This window comes from Chelonoidis abingdonii, chromosome 15, assembly GCF_003597395.2.
Source record: "Chelonoidis abingdonii isolate Lonesome George chromosome 15, CheloAbing_2.0, whole genome shotgun sequence".
Lineage (NCBI taxonomy): Eukaryota > Metazoa > Chordata > Testudines > Testudinidae > Chelonoidis > Chelonoidis abingdonii.
The window spans coordinates 6371016-6390072 of record NC_133783.1 but is presented as its reverse complement, the minus strand read 5'-3'; the positions used below and the strand labels follow the sequence as shown (position 1 = coordinate 6390072).

General features: G+C 40.9%; 1 protein-coding gene across 10 annotated transcripts in view; it reads right to left on the bottom strand.

Moving 5' to 3' along the window:
- ZMIZ1 (zinc finger MIZ-type containing 1) overlaps positions 1-18843 on the bottom strand; it is a 522010-nt gene extending 503167 nt beyond the window's left edge. For 6 of the 10 annotated variants that reach the window (XM_032786391.2, XM_032786404.2, XM_032786405.2 and 3 more), the window contains exon 1: positions 18616-18843. The gene's annotated coding sequence lies outside the window, so the exon portion shown is untranslated. The remainder of the gene's footprint in view (positions 1-18615) is intronic. The other 4 variants (XM_032786401.2, XM_032786402.2, XM_032786403.2 and 1 more) reach the window with 1 other exon arrangement.
- Between the last annotated feature and the right edge of the window lie 214 nt (positions 18844-19057).

The window sequence follows — 19057 nt, the reverse complement described above, 5'->3', positions numbered from 1 at the left end:
TCCCACAACCCACGGCGCCAAAATGGGACGAGGTGCTCTGTGGAATAGCTGCCCATAATGCACCACTCCCAACAGCGCTGCAAATGTGGCCACACTACAGCGCTGGCAGCTGTCAGTGTGGCCACACTGCAGCACTTTCCCTACACAGCTGTACGAAGACAGCTGTAACTCCCAGCGCTGTACAGCTTCAAGTGTAGCCATACCCCCACTCTCAGGGGCAGTGAATTTTTCAGACCTCTAAATGACATAACTTGGTTGACCTGTGTTTTTGGTGTAAACCAGGCCTAAGAGCTTTGTAACACCTGTTAGCAATCCTAGTGCAAACAAAGGCAACTCTTGTTGATACGTTCTGAGCTGATTGAGGTCAATCTTAGGGGCTGGGAGCCTACTGTTTCCCTCAGACAGCGAACAAGTTAAATCTACAATTTGCCTTGTCTACATTAGGATTTTAACAGGTGTTAGTTAATATGTTATCACCTTTTTTCCTAGTGAAGGCAAGGCCCTTAAGCGTGAATACAGATCATTAGTCTGCTGAAATCTCTATCAAGGTTATTGGTAAGTAACAATTCTAATTTTTTTTTTTTTTAATGTGGACATATAGGTCTCAGAATTAGACCAAGATCAAGCTGATTGTAAATAGGTACTAAAATGAGACAGCAGTAAAGTAACTTTTGGGCACCACGGATCTGGACTAAACTTTAAACCTATGATCTGGCAAGATGAAAGTAAAGTAATTGACAACAAATCAGGAGATTTAGATTTTATTTAAATATAAACATCTGTATGTTAAAGTCAGGTTCTGGCACTTTAATCCAGTATGTAACTTATGTATGTAATCTCTATGTGTAACTTAATTAAAGATTGTTTTATATTGGACATGCATTTTGATACTCCAGTTTGTGGGGTTCAAAAGAGACATTCTAGTCATGTAATCCTTTGACAGACAACTCTTTTACACCATCACACACACACAAAATAGTTTCAGGTTTTTTTAACAGTAGAATACACACTGGCTTTCTATGGGATGCATATTCCCATTTCATTTGCCTACATGGCTGCATTTTCATCTTTTTCTACCAAGGCAAATAAATAAATAAATAAATAACACTCATGTGTGCACTCTCTCTCCTCTTCCTCCCCCACCCCCATGAGCTAATCAAGTAAATTGGTTTTAAAACAGTGGAAAACAATCCATTCTCTCCACCTGTCAAGAACTGTTCTCCAAAGTCTCTTAGGAAATTAAGTAAAATAAATTCTCTGATGGAAAGGCATTAGGACTTTCCTCATAGAAGAAGAAAGCTCACACCTGAATATGCCTTGGATGAAAATGAAAGTCCATAGTACAGTATGTATATGACACCCTGCAAAACAGTTACCACACCAAGTCAAACTACCTGAACTCTACTGATTACATGACTGTGCCTAGCAATGCAGCAGGGAAGTCATCCACATATAAGGGCTAGAGGTGTATTCTGAGTACTTATCAGAAGTCAGTGCAATAATTCTTACCTGGAAAGTGCTGTTTGCAGCTGCTCATTGATTTGTCAGCACACATACTGCTCTCTCCTCATGATTTATGATGTTCTAGCATTGAGACTTCTATTACTGTCCTCATTTATTGCCTGCAGCTGTCATTCTTACCAGCAATTCTACAGTTGGTTTGTAGGTGAAGTACCTAAGGTATTTAGAGCGTACACCTAGAGATGCAATTTTAATCAAACCAATTCACATGCTGCATTTAGATGTTGAAACGATGCACGGATCATAGCAATTAAAGTGGACTTGACCGACAGAGATAAAGTCCTCTCTCTCTCTCTCTCACACACACACACACACACACACAAGCAATTAAATACCTCGAACAGTATTTGTATCTAGCAGCACTATGGATTTATGTGGATTTGTTAAATAAAAGTAAAAGTTTCTACAGCTCAGACTCTCAGAGCCCTTGGCAGATATTTAAAAATGCAATATATATGTTACAAATCCAGCATTTTCACTTCACCCTTTCTCTTCTCCCGCCCTCACCCAAAATGACCAAGCAACAGGTAAACAAACAGAAAACAACCTAACTCCCCATTTACTATTCCCTCATTATTCTTCCCCAGTTCAAATAGATGGACTTTCCAACATGTCCTAGAAGACAACAGATTCAGGCTATTTCAGACTAATGCAGGTGGGGCCTGAACTACATTATTTCCTCATATAGAGATCCTCCCATCTGAGGAAGCATTTTCTACACATCAAGAATTTGAGTTTCAAAAGGTACCAAACCTCCACAGCTGCCACTTAAGTCAGTGGGAGCTGCAAGTGTTTTGTACTTTTGAAAATTAAGCCCCCAGTTTCATAAACTGTTCATAAATAAACGTTTTAGAGACAGTAAACTGAGGCAAGGTGTGAGATAGTGGACTCAAGCAATAATGAAAATCTCTGCTTTCATTTAAAAAGGGAGGAAAAGGACATTTCTAACACTGATGGTTGTGAGAAAAACTTGTAGGCATGAATCCTAAAGGAACAAAAACAAGAAGGCAAATAAAAAGAACCCCAAATGAATTATTTACAACCTTATGATTTTCGGCAGCCTGGTTCATAATGGATGAATGTTGGAGGTCATCAGTTCTGGATTCTTGACACCTAGTTGTCTGCTTTAATCACTAGACCACACTAGTACATTCACGCTTTCAAACACTATGCAAACGACACAACCTAAAACTATAACAATCAAGTAAAAAATGTTAATTATCAAGTTACAGAAGGAGGGTGCCTGATGGCTCCCATTTCTGTAGTCAAGCATTATTTACATTTTAAAAGATGATAAAAAACACAAAAACCAAATTACAAACAACAAATGAAGGCTCTTGACCTACACCTCTAAAGGCAAAAAGAAAAACCATGCTTTGGCTCATACCATCATATTAAGGTATGGTAGGACAGCTAGAGTGTAAAACCATGTGGTATTCAGATATTGGTCAGTCACATTTGTGTAATCCCATTATCACCCTTAGAAAAGTTTGGTCTGATCATATCAGTGTGTATTTCAAGAAGTGTACAGAATTGAACCTGTGGAATAATAGCCCCTAAGAAAACAATTACTTTCTACTCAGTAGTCTGCTGTCCAGGTTAAAAAACAAAATCAGCTTTTAAATAGTATGCTAAATAGAGAACCACATGCCATTCAAAGTTGTATGACACTCAAACTATTTTTTCACCAAACCGACATTTTCATCTGTATTAAACCCCTCACCCTCCAACTATCATCATTTAGGAAAAAATAAAACAGTCTAAAATTAAACCTGCAGTTGTTTAGGGATAAAACATCTAAAAACTAGCCTGGCTTTTAATCTTTATACTGTATTCTTTACGAATGAAATTTCTCTCACACACACTTTCGCTCCCTTTTCCTCCATCTCTGTGTGTAACTGGAAGACACTCTAATTATATCCTTCTCTATAGATGCTACAACACACAAATATACAAGCACACACAAATTTAAAGGCTGCTTTCAGGCTGAGGCTGTCCCTGTGAGTTTTCAGCTCCATGCAAATGTTTCCAATTAAATTAAGAATATCACAAATACTTAGCCTCTCCTCCATGCCCTCTTAAGTACAGTGGGAGCCACAACTGAAAAGGGGAGTTTGTTTCAATTGCCTGCTAATCACCTGATGCTGTCCTGATCAATCGAGGTGGCAGAAAGACATAGGTAGAGAACTCCAGCTGTTGAACTGATCTCTTGAAGTTCCTCATCTTAGTCACTCAAAAATAGCAATGAAAAACGAATAATATTTGGAACATCCCTCAATCATTACATTTTCTGAACACTGGGGCAGGAAGATTGAAGCATTATCAACATGGAAAAAAACAAACAAACCTCAAAACATTTTCAAACCTGATTCACTTACAAGTACACGTCTACCTTGATATAACGTGGTCATGGGGAGCCAAAAATCCCTACCGCGTTATAGGTGAAAAGATGTTATATCGGGGTAGGGGCGGCAGGGCTGCAGCGGTGATTTAAAGGGCCTCGGGCTCCCTGCAGCAGCCGGAGCCTCGGACCCGTTAAAGCACCGCCAGAGCCCCGCTTCTACCACACTATTTGCGAACCCGTGTTGTATCGGGTCGCATTATAGTGAGGTAGAGGTGTATTGTTTAAGCCACATTTGTTTTCAAGACATAAATCACAAATCTGATCTTACTTCCCAGCATGAAACCTTTAGGACACAATCCTGCAAACACTTAAGCACATATCTTTACTAATGCAAGTATCTAGGTGTACTGTACATGTAACTTAAGTTAATCATTTGCATGTGTGGGCAAGGGCAGGCCAATATACATTAATTGTAAGGGTTGAGACCCAGATTTTTAAAAGTATGTAGGTGCTGCTGTGCTCAGTGTCCCGACTCTACATGATACAGGAGCTAAATCTCATTTCAAAAGGGATTTAGGCACTTGGGGGTTCTAAATTCCATCAACATTTAGGCTCCTAAATCAGTTAAGCATTGCAATGTTCAGCACAGCAACACCTTAATGCCTTAAGAATTCTGGACCTTAGACCTCTTAGCTTTTAAAGTAAATGGAAAAGAGTACGGTGGTTATGTTACAGTGTGTGTTTGTATCTCAAACTAAAAATATTAAACATTCACAAAACAAGCCACGTCTAGCTTCAAACACAGCAGTCGCCAGAGAACACCAGCCTTTTCAGTGTTGTTTATTAGAGTTTTGTATTTATTGAACAAAGAAGCTAAGCAATCTTTTAAAAGGGACTGGCATATGTATAGCTCATCTTTAGCCTCCTTTGAAAATGTTTCCAAATCCACACTGGAAGTGAGGAAAGAAACTTGGCTTCCAAATTCTTTGCTTCCTCCATAAAAACATTTCAAAAACATTTCAGATCACTCTCCTGCCTTACCAATTTCTGCCACAAAATAAAGTGAGAATTCACAAGAGCCTGAGGGGAATAAACAGAAAAATATAAAGTATTTAAAAATATATTTAATATGCCAGGGGATATGAACTATGTTTCATCATTTTGTGACTTAATACACTGGGAAATTGCTAGGACAAGATGCTGGCAAAACTACAAATATTTTTATTTCCATTTCTCTCTATTGAGAAAGACAGTTTCAGACAACAGGGAGCTAAAAATGACATGCCAAGCCCCTGTTTTTCTTTGTTTAAACCAAGTTCAGTGAGGTACAAAGTACTAAACTATACAGCAGTGTCAGAAATACTTGAAATTCTTCTGCAAAGAAGTATCAGAAATTTTTGTAGCGCTTCACGACAGGACTATTCCCAGAATAGTAACTGGACACAAGAATTTTTCAAACATTTATAACGAAGTTTATTAAATGAGAAAATAATTTTCATATTATTTCACGTCATGTCACATCATAATAAAGTCAACAAGGGCAAATTACTTGGAACCTATCAGGGTGTTTTCACTTTCTGCATTTAAGTGTGAAAGGAATCTAGTGAAACAATTACATGAAGCCATGATCAAAAACCTATTGTTAAGCATCTCGCTTCACCTTAGTAATGAACGGTTGTAAATGGAACAAAATTAGTATATATTCATGTGATTTCCCCCCCTCTTTACTTCAGTGATAAATACATTCACCAAGGGTTCCCAAGCGTCCAGCTTTCAACCGGAATGCCTGGTCAAAAAGGGGCCCTGGTGGCTCCAGTCAGAACTGCCAACTGGGCCATTAAAAGTCTGGTCAGCGGTGCAGCAGGGGCCCAGGGCTAAGGCAGGCTCCCAGCCTGACCTAGCTCCGCACAGCTCCCAGGAGCAGCCCCTAGATACATGAACGGCCAAAGAGGTTCCGCGCGTTGCCCCTGCCACAAGCGCCAGCTCCGCAGCTCCCTCTGCTCGGCAACTGTGACCAATAGGAGCAGCATGTGTCCAGGGTCTGCAGGGACCTGGTGGCTACTTCCTGGGAGCCGTGGTAAACGCTGCCAGGACCCTGTACCCTCTCCTGCACCCCAACCCCTGCCCCAGCCCTCTCTTGCACCCCTTATTTCTGGCCCCACCCAGAGCCCCCCCACACACACACACCAGCTCCCTGAGCTAGCCCAGTGAAAGTGAGTGAGGGTGGAGGAGAGCGAGCAGCAGAGGGAGGGGGGATGTAGTGAATGGCCTTGGAGAAGGCGCAGGGGTGGGGCCTCAGGGAAGGAGTGGGGCATGGGGTGGGGCAGGGGTGTTCTGTTTTGTGCAATTAGAAAGTTGGCAACCCTACATCACCTGTGTTTCTAACAGCACTGAGCAGAGCCAGGCAGGGTACTACCAGATACAGTGCAAGCTTGTGGGACAGTTGTATTACATGAATCAGTGTTGTTATTGTATCTCACAGGTCTAAGATCAGCTAAAATCGGCAAGGAGCCTGTATGGCCGCAGGTAGCACTGAACCCAGATATCCAAAGATTAAAGATAATGTATTAACCCACTGCACCAATCAGTCAACTTACATTCTAGCCCAACCCATGGAAATATCAAATCTTCAATACAGAAGCTTAATGTCTCTGTGTTTTAGTTAAGGGAACTACAATAGTAAAACCCAAACTGAGTATATTAAATATTTTGTTGCAGAGCTCTTCTTATTTCTGAGCACATAAGGTATTTTCTGGCAAGGCAGACTGAGAGAGAAGTGGAGGGGGAAAGTTGTAAGAGCCAGTTGATTTGTACATATTTTGGCAGATTTACTTTGCAAGTTGATCTGGATAAACATTTAAGACATATTATTTACTGTTGTTGCATCAGCCCTTAAATGGCAACTGTAAGAGCATGGATAAATGGACTAGGATGTCATCTATTCACACTACAGTTCCTATGGAGCAGTTTACTTTCAGACCCTCTGCTTTTAATCTGTGTCAATGATACTACCAAATCAGTGCCACTCCCACTTATTTAAATCAATGCCAGATAAGGTCCTAGTTTTTTAGCTTCCTAAATAAATGCTTCTGAGCAAATTTTTCTCCATCTTCTACAGCAAAACAAATTATCATAATAAAACTGTGATATACGAGGACTATTGCCTTTTCTGGTCCTGATCCTGGAACTCTACCTTCTGCATGCACAATTTCCTTTAAAGTGAATCGGAATCCTGCATAGAGAACTTCCAGGTCGATGAAACCAAAAGATCCAGAGTTAACAGCACAAAACATACATAATGCAAAACTACATACACAATACTATGAGCATACACACAGGGAATATATGATGTTGTGTGGTCTGACTTACAGATTTTATCAGCAGGTGGTTAAGATGTCCTCATTATTATCAAATGGCTTAGTCACTGCTCAATTATGTAGGACAAGTCAATTCAAACCAGTGCCAGTAAAAGCTATACACCACACCATGTATTCGGCATATGCCACAGACTTGACAGAAAAATATTTATTAATGTTTCAGGGAGTTTCAAAAGAAAGTTACTAGAATTATTATTATACCCCTCTGCCTGTCAAAACAGTGTTCTCAGTTAAAAGAGGCCTGATTTTCTAAAATACCGAGCGCTCACATCTATTTTAATCAACTGCAAGTTCTCTGGGGCAAGGACTGTCTTTTACTATGTGTTTGTAGTGTGGCTATCGTAATGCAGTCCTAATCCCCAATTTCTACTTTAATACAAATCACAAATAATAATACTAAAAATAAGTGCCCATCACCTCTGAAAATGAAACCCTTTAAGTCCTAGCATACAGAGCAGACAAGGAAATTACAATTCAGTCACCGGCACAGGATTTTAAAAAATATTGGACTTGTGTCTGCCTCATGCTACTTTATGAAGTATAAACAAAGTCTGAATGGGTTTTATTTTGCTTGCACTTACAGCTTAGACGCTAGGTTCCCTGTAAGCTGCAATGCCGTGCAGCAAGCTATTTAAGGCAGCGCAGGTCCCCCAGCACAGCTTCTCTGGAGCTGCTGGGGGGGAGGAGCCCCTCCCCTAGCCCAGCCCAGGCCCAGCGGAACTGCCGCGGTCTGGGAGAGGAGCTCTTCCCCCAGCCCAGTCCACCCAAGCCAGAGCTGCTGTGGTGGGAAGAGGCGCCCCTCTCTCCCCAGCCCAGGTGCTGCTGGGGGGAGTCCTCTCTTCCCACCATAGCCCCAGGGCAGTCTACACCCGAAACCCCTCATCCTCAGTCCCACCCCAGAGTCTGCACCCCAGCTGAAGCCCTCACCCCCCATACCGCAACCTTCTGCCCCAGCCCTGAGCCCCTCATCCCTGGCTCCACCCTGGAGCCCGCACCCCCAGCTGGAGCCCTCACCCCTCTCCACACTCCAACCCTCTGCCCCAGCCCTAAGCCCTCTTGCACACTCTGAACCCCTCGACCCCACCCCATGAATTTTGTTATGTGCACCAATACAGAGGCGTTTTTTTCACATATCACCTTCATATTGGTGCACATAACACAATTCACGCCATACATGGGTGCGAAAAATTAGAGGGAACACTGCTTAGAAGTATCAGATATGCAAGGTCTGGTTTTGCTAGAAGACGTCTTGTAGGCCTTGGATGACTGAAGTGAACTTTTACCCCATAAGTGAAAGATGTGGGTGTGAGATAGTTAACAAAGATGTCCTTTCTCCCAACTGTTCATTGCACATTAGAGCTTTGTGTGTGTTAACAAAAAACAAAAGTTTCAAAAAGTCTGATGAAATATTTTTTCCCCATTCAGTCTCTTGATTTGCAACACTCCTTAAACAGGTCATTTGAAGAACCATCATCAGCAGTTTTAAAATCTTGTCAGATCAGAGGGCTATTGGGGAGGAGCAACAGAAAAGAATTGGTGAGGAGTGCACAAAGATGCAGATGTTATTATGGTGGAGCAGGGAGTCCACAGTTAAGTTGCCTTAGAGTTTTCAGTAAGTGTATGCTCTGTCTGCACACAGTGTTCACAAACAAGGAACTACTTCTCAGTGCCTCAGTTTCTTTATCTATAAAATGGAGATAATACCTACATAACAGTGCCATCATGAGCTGTACTTAAAGTTTATAAAGTACTTTAATAAGGTTGTATTGAAGAGATATAATAATCATAGAAGAATTGTCAGGAGAAAGTTCACTAAACCAGGTTCCTTTTAGAAGGAGCATTCCAATCTTAGATTCAAAATGTTAAATCAAATGTAAAGTGCAGCAGAACAAAAAGAGGAAGCTTTCTTTGAAAATGCTTGGGGGAGGCATAGGGTTGCTGCAAGGGCAGCCAGCGTAAGCTGTGCACCTGTTGTAAACAAGTTAACTTCTGTGATCCTATTGTTGGGAAAGAGTTATAAGAGCATTAAATAAACATAGAAATTGTAGGAAGGACACAAAGAAATGAGGTAGACCTTATGACAGTCACATCATTCTTTCCCTCTGCAAACCGCAGCAGAAGAAACCCTCTCTCTCTCATCTATAAATTGTTCTATTAAGAATTTAATGCCACTGAGGAGTCTCGAAATTATTTTTAATGCTTTTTTTCCCCCTTGGGAAGAGGAAAAGGTAGCCAGATAGGATTTCTGTTGACCTATGAACACTTTCCCGCTTTTAACAGTGATGGCTCTTTACTGTCACACATTTCTTACCCTGGTAGCCAGCATTCTCATGCTATCTCTTAACCAGAAACACACTCTAGGCAAATTTTCCTTATAGATAAGCATTCCAATTTCTGGTCACTAAGGCAGCCAAAATCTTATGAGCAACTACAATCCCATGGAATCCTTAAGGCTTGTGCTGAGGCAATGCTGTGTGTGACACTTAATTGAAAACATTACAGCTCCTGAAAAAAGAGCCTGTTTCAGACTATAAAGGCTTTGTTTTGCTTTAACATTATTAAATTTGGAGGCAGAAAGGGGAGCTCTTAAAAACTCACTGTGAGAAAGGAATCCTCTCATTAAACCCAACTTAAGTCACTGCCCAAAAGCTTCCTTAACACACAGTTAAGGTTGCCTGACAGTGCCTCATTCCTTTCCAGAACGCTGAGTGCACCTATACTGAAACCTCAGGAAACCAGGAAATACATAGTCAAGGTACACACCCAATCCCTCCCCACAACCTCAGTCCTGTCCCCTGGAGCTGGCAAGAGCCATTGGTGATAAAGTGTAAGTATGTTTCAGCCAGGGCTGCCCTATAATAGGAAGATACTAAGAATAACTAAATGAATGTGCTATTTTAAGTGGTTGGTTGTGTCCAACAGAACTGTATTCTCTCATTTGTCTGCATGCTGTGCCAACAGCTCTTCAGTGTGTTATTTACAGCTATACTGACTGGTGCAGGGATCCTTGCTGTAGATTACCACAGCTCACACTGTGATATGAGGAGAGGTGCATTTGCACCCAAATGTATCTGGGGCCCCTCCTTTCTGTGTTGGGTTGTGTGGACAGAAGAGCACAAAGGTCTGTTGTTGCTATAGGGATTTGTAGCAAGCCGCAAGCATACATGACAATACACTACAGGAAAAAGGTAAGTTGGGGTGATGTTCCAGAGGGAATCCTTAGGACAAGGGTCAAAGGGAGGTAACATCTGCCAACTCTGAGGTGGTCTGTGCTGAACAGGTGAAATGCTTTGGTACAGGCCCAGCACAGCCAGCTTGTGTTCACTAAACCCACCCTAAATATAACTTTTGCCTTAATGAGGACGCAGCCTGACATTTTCTACTGCTATACTTAGCTACCACAGCTGGAGTGTTCCATATCATCTGGAAGGACAGAGTGCTGCAATATTATCTGTTGGGTGGGCTGGGGTATCATTCAGAAGAGGGCAGAGTTAAGAGTGCAGGGCACAATTGGCAGTACTTTAACTCTGTAGTGTCTATTTTTCATAGATTAAAGTATAGGTGCATTTGACTTCCTGATGGCGTAAGAGGCACTCCAGTCAACCTCAACCCTGCACTAACCATTTCTGGGCAGTGAATTTCCCTTGTTTTTTGAGGAAATGATAGTAATGAGGAGGCCATGATGGGGGGACTGAAGGAAATCACCTGGGGAACACCTTATTGCTATTCAAACACTTTGTATCTGTAACATCCTGAAACCAGCATGGCTCCAAGAGCACTGCATACTTCACTGTCATTCATCTACCTGCTCTGCACTCTTCCTGGCTTCTTCATGCCTCCTGCTATAGCAGGAGGGGCAATAAGGGTGCCAAACTGAGATCAACTGCAAGTGGATGATATAAGACTGGGGAGGATCAAAGACATCATTTGAACTTCAAATATCTGGGTGGGGGAAGGGGAAACGTTAAGAACTGTAAAATTTTGAATCATGTGATTTTTAGGAGGCAGGGTGGGGATTGTATTTCAGGAACACCTTGATCAAAAGATCTCAGATTTGAACCATTAACCGTCCCTGGATTCTCATGAGGCACACAATTTTCAAGACAACCCAAGTAAGGATGTGGATTTCAAAGCACTTAGAAAAATTAGCTGTTAAAACAGTAAACGAGTCTCAACCTTAACTAAACTCAACAAAAAAACTTCAGGACCAGACTCCAAAGAGAAACTGCTGAGCTTCAATTCATCTGCAAATTTGACACCATCAGCTCAGGATTAAACAAAGACTGTGAATGGCTTGCCAACTACAAAACCAGTTTTCCTCCCTTGGTTTTCACACCTCAGCTGCTAGAAGAGGGCCTCATTCTCCTTGACTGAACTAACCTCGTTATCTCTAGCCTGCTTCTTGCCTGCACATATATACCTGCCCCTGGAGATTTCCACTATATGCATCTGACGAAGTGGGTATTCACCCATGAAAGCTCATGCTCCAAAACGTCTGTTAGTCTATAAGGTGCCACAGGACTCTTTGCTGCTTTTACAGATTCAGACTAATACAGCTACCCCTCTGATACTTAACCTTAACTATAGTAGCACTATCACTCAGTCATGACCTATTAACAGAGGAAGACAGAAAGCTCGGGTGTTTAAACAAGGAGAAGAGAAGAGAAGCTTACACTTTAAAAACTGCTGGCTAAGGCACAGAAGGTGTACGTTTCAGAGCAGGCTGAAAAGCTCTTCTGTTCTCAGAGGGTAACAAGAGCACAGCCAGAGACAAGCAGATATTTATCAGAGGAATTGTTTTTTCCTACTAAATGACCAATCGAAGCCCTTACCATTCTGTTGTATATCTGTATCACTGTAGCCCCAATAAATAAACCGCTCTGATTAGTTATGAGACTATCTGGAAACCCCTAGGAGACTGATAACACTGGCTTTGTCAGCCAGTCAATCATCATACTCTGCAGTCTCACAGACATACACAAATAAACCCCAAACTTGCTCACAGCTGAGCTGCGCTTCTCCATTTATTTCACCCCCTCCAAGTCCCCTCTGCCAACAAGTGTGTTAATCTGTTAAGCAAAAAGTCCTTAAAAAACAAGGGCAGATAATATTTCACCAGGTACAGAAAACTGTAACAAGATCAGGGCACAGTTTATCTACACTGTATGCATTTGTGCATTAAGCAGATCGACCCGTTAGTATCTTTCAATTAATACCATCCTGGCCCAGATTGACTTATACTTGTGAAATAACTCATCAGGAGATTGTTTACACGCACAGCTCCTTACCTTCTCCCACCCATTACCTCCTCTAGTGATTTGTTACACATGGTTTACAATAGCAGAGGCAAGAAACAGTTTCAAGAGGCCAGACACAGTGATTAGAAAATTACTATGTTGATTTCATATCACACTGTATGGAAAGTATACAATGTCTGTTGGCTTCATTCTGATGCTAATTTCCAGTAGATACATTTATTAATATCTAGTTTGGAATTGCTCCCAGTTCCTACCTTACTTTAAGCTTTCAGGAAGTAGCGGCTGCTGTGGAGAGTAGTAAGATAAAAACGTGCCCTTCACAATCAACAAAAAACTGAGCAACTAGTTGAGTCTGCACACACAATATTAATGGAAGCTGGGGCCAGCCAAAGGTAGTTCCACCTCGCCATGGCCTTAGCCCAGTAAAGAAGGCTCAGAGCAACCAAGAATGCCTCCAAGCTTGCATTCAATACAGTACTGAGAAACTGAAATATCGTTCTATTGCAAAGGAGATAGTAATGGTACTGCCAGCAGGGCAGGGAGCCACAGAATACTTTATGAGTGGTGTATTAAAAAAAAAGAAAAAAAAAGAGAGAGAGAGACAAAATTCAAGGCTGCATAGATCTGGAGAAGAATGTCTTAGTATTATGACATCTGTTTTATAAATCGACTCTCCACCATCCACTGACATATAAACATTTAGTCAGGAGAAAATCAAATAGCAAGCTCCTTACGCAGACAAAAACAGTGAACAGTAGGGGCAATCCAAATCCACAGATTTATGGTACTCCCACAGATTTCTGTAGTGCCATGAATAGTAAAGGGATTTTATATTAAAAAAAAATCCTACCTAGACTGAACCCATAGGCTACGCATTTTACTTTGTGAAGCAATTCACTGCAGCTTTGTAGAGTCAAAGAGACACACTGTTAACAGAAGGATAAATTTACCATATTCATTTTAATGAAGTGTTAACTTGATAGTTTAGATGTGACCACTTGAATGCTAACTTACTAAATAAACTAAACAAAATACAAAACACCCAGCCTGAATTACTGAACTATCATTACAAAGGGCATGTGGGTCTATTTTGTTTTTAGCCCTTTAGAGATACCTTTAAAAAGTAAGCTATCATTTCTTCACCCCAGAAACAATTGGATCCAGCTGTTCCAGAAGTGAATGATAGGAATATAAGCTATTGCTTTTACCCCCATATGCAGGTTTGAAAGGTATAATTATCTCAACTGATGCAAACATAAGACAGCTTGAATCAAATGAACATTTCTGAGTTACGCAGAGGGGTATGTTCCTTGCAGATCTGGGTTGTTCCCACTGATTGAAGTTAATTTCTATTACCAGGGGCTGGATAATTTAGCTAGGCAGACTAAGGACTACAAAAGATAGTTTTCTCTCTCTCACTAGAAAAGTACTGTCTACATTATTTTTCATCTTTCTATCCTTGGGAGAAAGTTGTACCACTGTGCTCATATAATCAGAGCCCAACGTTTGCATGTAGTAAAAACCACTCAGTTTTCAACGCATCTCAACCTATTAGAAACAAAAGCATCACATGACAAAGCCTAAGACCATCTCTACTCTCATAATACACTACTGCCTCCAACAGTCAAACTAGGATGATCCATTACACCTCCTCGCCTGGACATTTCTCTTAAAACCTACAGCCCTTTTTAAAACCTCCTAAAATTAACCAACCTAAATGCAGATTGTTCTATAAAATCCTATGTAAACAAATAAAATGAAAATTGCTACATAAGAAGTTTTTGCTTTGGGAGAAGAGAGAGAAGAATAAAATCATTATGACAAAAGTAACTCTTGGCTTTACAAACCTTTTGTTTTAAACTAAAAAGAAACCCATTTGAAGAATAAATTCTAGCTCCACTGACACTGCCTACCCTTATGTCAGCAGGGAAGTTTAGATCTACATAAAGTTCAGTGAAATAACAAAATGCTCCTACCATATTGAACTACTGGATATACCCCATGCATATTTGCTTTGTACTACATCTTGATGAAATATGCTTCCTCTTTAAAAAACAAACCAACATCTTAAATGGATAAAGAAATCTTGTCAGCACAGTAGCTGCTGAGTGCAATCATAAACCAATTCTCAACTCCGCAGCAACATTCTCTCCATGTCTTTACACTAATACTGTATAGAATTTCAAAGAAATTGGTATAACTAGGAGAGAACAAATTAGTCAGTTGCATAGTGGCCAAATTCGCTACCACAGGTACCAACTGCAGTCCTAGATATGTGTAAGAAACAGATTTTATAGGTAGAACAATAACTAGATTACTCTCTGCACTGTTTGATTCCCCAAGTTGTTTTGATATAGTGACTAAAAACTGGTAGATCCTGAGTCACCCTTATGTTCACTCCTCAAGTCACACTGGTACTCTGTATAACTTGGAAATGCAGGGCCCCTGTTGCCTCCAAATGCTAGGGCACATGTTAGCAAGACAGAAGGCAAAACAAAAAACAAAATTAACAAACTTGTAAGTTTTTCCAGTTTACAGTGAGAAACCAAGCTTTCCTGGCAGATACCACACATGTCAAGTTGCTAGGGACCAGCTAACTTTGGATCAACAGTAGTGTCACTGATGTAATTACCACCCATGAGTTTTGTTGTGGACGCAAAACCTTTGGAACCTATAAAAGTGGAAGAGATATAGGGTAAAGGGCAGGCAACTCCCAAGAAAAGTTATGAATGGAAACATATGTTACCTAGAATTCCATCACTTCAACTTCTTGTAAAACTTTCTGATTATTAAAAAAAAATCCTTTAAGTAATGGGAAAAAATAACTAACTATTATCTTTTGTGTGATACAATATTTTGGAAAACAAAGTTCTACACCACACTCATAGCCAGGTTTCATGATCCCAGATACTACAAAACATTCACTGTATAGATGTCCAGCAACATGGTTCTTTCCCCAACAAAGTTTTAACTGAGCCTTTGCCATCATTAAATTTTATTTAAGGTGTTGTGAACCTTAGCCGCTGTAAACAATGAAAGCATCCATTCATGTTGCCATGAATGAGACAGACAAGTGAAATACTAAATTCATTGGCTCTGCTTTTTATTTTTAAATGAAACTAAAATCTCCTTTAAGCTTAGCCTACAAAGTAGACAAAAACTACTTTTGATATAGGGCAAAACCACAGATCTGGCAATTAAATCCTGAGCAATTTTTTATTTTGTTCTTTTTGCATCCTAAAGACAATTCTAGAACTTCAGTTCTCATGTTCTTTAAAACAATTTTTCTTTTAAAAAAATAAACAAGATAGATACTTCAAAACTCATATCATTTTTGCACTCAGGAGGAAAACATTGTAGTCTCTTTCCTTAGCCTCAGAATTTTGAAGAAACTGAAAAGATGATGATTTTAAAAAAAGCATAATTGTGTCCTCTAATTAGGGGTGTTTAGATTATTTTAAGTCATTTTTTCCACAATCTCATTTTAATAAATGGCCTTTTCTCCCCTCCCAACTCCCACCAGAACTCAGAAGAAAACAGTGTCACCAAATGCACTCAACCAGCCTCAAAGTCACACGTGCTCTATTGCAGATCTTGCTTTCAATGTGTCTTTTGTTTGATGGCTGGTGTTTCAACATCCTCGAGTTGAACAGAAAAAGGTCACCGCAAGTCTTCTGGCATTCATAAACCTGAATCAGGCCCCGCCAAGAGAAGATTGATGCCATAGTAAACTTCCCTCGATCAAAAGAAGGGGGTGCAAGTTTGAGGCAGAGACCAACTCTGTGTCTGCTAGATTAATCCTAATTCTCCCAAAGACTGTCAGTAGTGCTAAGTGTATAATTTTGCTGAACCTCTTTGTCAAACTTTTCCTTGGTTGCTTGTACAATAATTTTGTGTTAGAACTTTTGCCACAGTGCAAAATGATTGCACAAGTATTAAAGCTGGAATAGTCTTTCATTAGCAACAGCCCTGCCTAATCATTTATCGTGAAGCTTTTTTTTTTTTTTTTTTACCCTTGTATCCGTATCCTCTACCCACCCCCCATTCTCGTGTCTGGAGAGGAGGAGACTGCATCATTAACCTTCCAATTTACAAGGCCAAGTTCCATATTGCCACTATAGAGAAGCTGTTGCAAAAGATTCCTTAAAAGCTCTGGCACTTCAAGGCAGTTGGAACTACTCAACCAGAGCCCAGAGCCAAAGCTTTGCCAAAGCCTTAATGGACTTTTGCCCTTTTAAATTTTATAAGCCTATCGCCTTTCTGATGCACACAGTTCTATTCAGGTTTCTAAATGGCCATTTCATATTTAAAAGAAAGCTTGCATAGGTAGCACCCTAAAACTACCCCAGGTCATTCATCTCTCACCAACTCTCTTACTGTCTCTTAGGAAACCTTTGATAGAGCATTTGTTCAGGCTGCCAAGTTAAATCCTCCTCCCTCATGTCAATGCATAGAAAAAAGCAGTCAGAATACCAGCTTCACTCAGGCCTGCTGAAGTAAATGGACAAAACCAATTCCTCTGTCACTACAGAGTCATTAAGCCGTTTGCAGATTATTAACTGAAGCAAAAAAACATACACTGTGCACAATCAAACAGTAATGCAGGGCTATTGCTTAAGTTAGCTGCAGTCTCAATAAATTACTTATATGTGGTAGTTTCTAATTCTCAGTCCAGCTGCATGGACCAGTTAGTGAGACCCACAATCAGAGCAATTTGTTATGTTTTTGCCATTATACATATCAGTTTTATTAAGCATATGAATACGGTCTGCAACAGCAGAGGGAATTTAACACAAGAACTAGTCTTATGCTCCCCATCACAGACTCCAAAGTAGGACTGAAATTAAACTATACACGTGTATAACAAGTTTGCAGTGTAGAAAAATGGGTATAGTAACAACCTCCCCGTTCCTCCTTTTACCTCTCCACTTCTGCCCCCCCCTTCCAAAATCAGGCTAGAGAACCCTATCCCAGATGATTAGAGCAAAGAATACAACATGACTAGATGGCTCCTATTTTTATGTTTACATTCCTTAAGTGTCTTTTAACTGGTTGCCATTCTCCCTTTTACTGCAGCTAGCTCAGCCAGTCTCCCGTGAAAACGATTCCCTCCTTTTTCCTTTCACAATGGCAAGAAAGCAGGAGCTGGGTTCTTTCAATCGGCCCCTCTCCCCCCCCCCCCCGGGCTTCCTGGACAGATGTACACAGAAGAGAGAGAGAGACTACTTCTGCCTTGTGATTGAGAGAGGCCCCAGTCCCAACTGGCTTTCAAAATCCAGACACAAGGAATTTACACTCAGGCAAGCTTCCCAAAGCCCGGAAAACATGCCCAATCCCCCCTCCACACACGCCCCCCTCCCGGAAAAATACTTTGCTATTGCAACCTTCCTCTCCCCACCGCTTACCCCCAAAGATTCTTCAGTGCCAGCTCGATTGATTACGACCCTGTCGGTGCACAACCGGAGCAGGCAGGAAAGGTAAACTGGCCAGAAAACAGAAGCTATCCGGAATATTTTAAAACCTCCTTTGTTTTTATGGCACAAGATCGCTCTCTCTCTCTCTCTCTCTCTCGCTCTCTCTCAGGCATGCCTAATTTGCCTCATTGTTTCAGCTTTTAAAACTTAAATCTACAACACGAAAGAACCACCTCCTCCCTTCTGCTATAATTTTCAAGGATTCCTCCTTTTACAATCACCTCACACAAGACACCTATTTCCCCAACACTGTCCCCTTCCCTCCCCAGCTCAAAGGGGTTGAGGGAGTGATCTGAGCCCCACATCCATAATATAAAACATTCTGGCTCCTTAATCTCTATTCACTACAATCACAAAAAGGCAAGGAATTTCCTTTTCCGCTGGATCTCCTGTTTTCTTTTTCTGTCTCATTCCCCCTTCTCCTCTTCTCCTTTTCCAGACACACAGATACAACCTGTCCCTTTAAGAAATCTTCACATTTTCTTGTCTTGCAAAAAACAAATGTTCTCTCTCTCAATATATACATATATATTTCCTTAGCTTGGTTACTCCATTGTTTCGCCTCATTCAAGATACAATCCTTGCCCGGTCACAAACACAGGGAGGTGTGAACGTAAGGCTGAAATAGACACGAAACTTACCTAGATTGTACAGCAGGCTTGCAGTAAGAAATATAATAAGGAAGCAGGCAGGCAAAAATCCTCTTTCCCCAACTGATTGGCAGCTCTGTTCAGGTGCTTTTAAAAATATTTTTCATTTAAAAGCGGTTTCTCTCCTGCTCCCCCCCCCCACACAGACAGTGAAAAGGAGCTCAATGTTAGTGGGTGAGTAAGTGAATCAACTAGCAGAGAGCACAGCAAGTTGAAGTGTCAAATTACATTGGCTATTCTATTACCAAAGGGCCATGCTTTGTGGCTGTTGGCAAAATCTGTCCCAGATTCCTATCTGAAAGGGAGCTGCCTCCTGTAGGGATGTTCTGTCCCTCGCTCTCTTTTCTCGCCCCCTCTCTTCCCTCCTCGCATCACATAAAGTTAAAGTTAAAAATGCAAATATTGTTTCAGAGGATTTAAAAAAAACCACAAA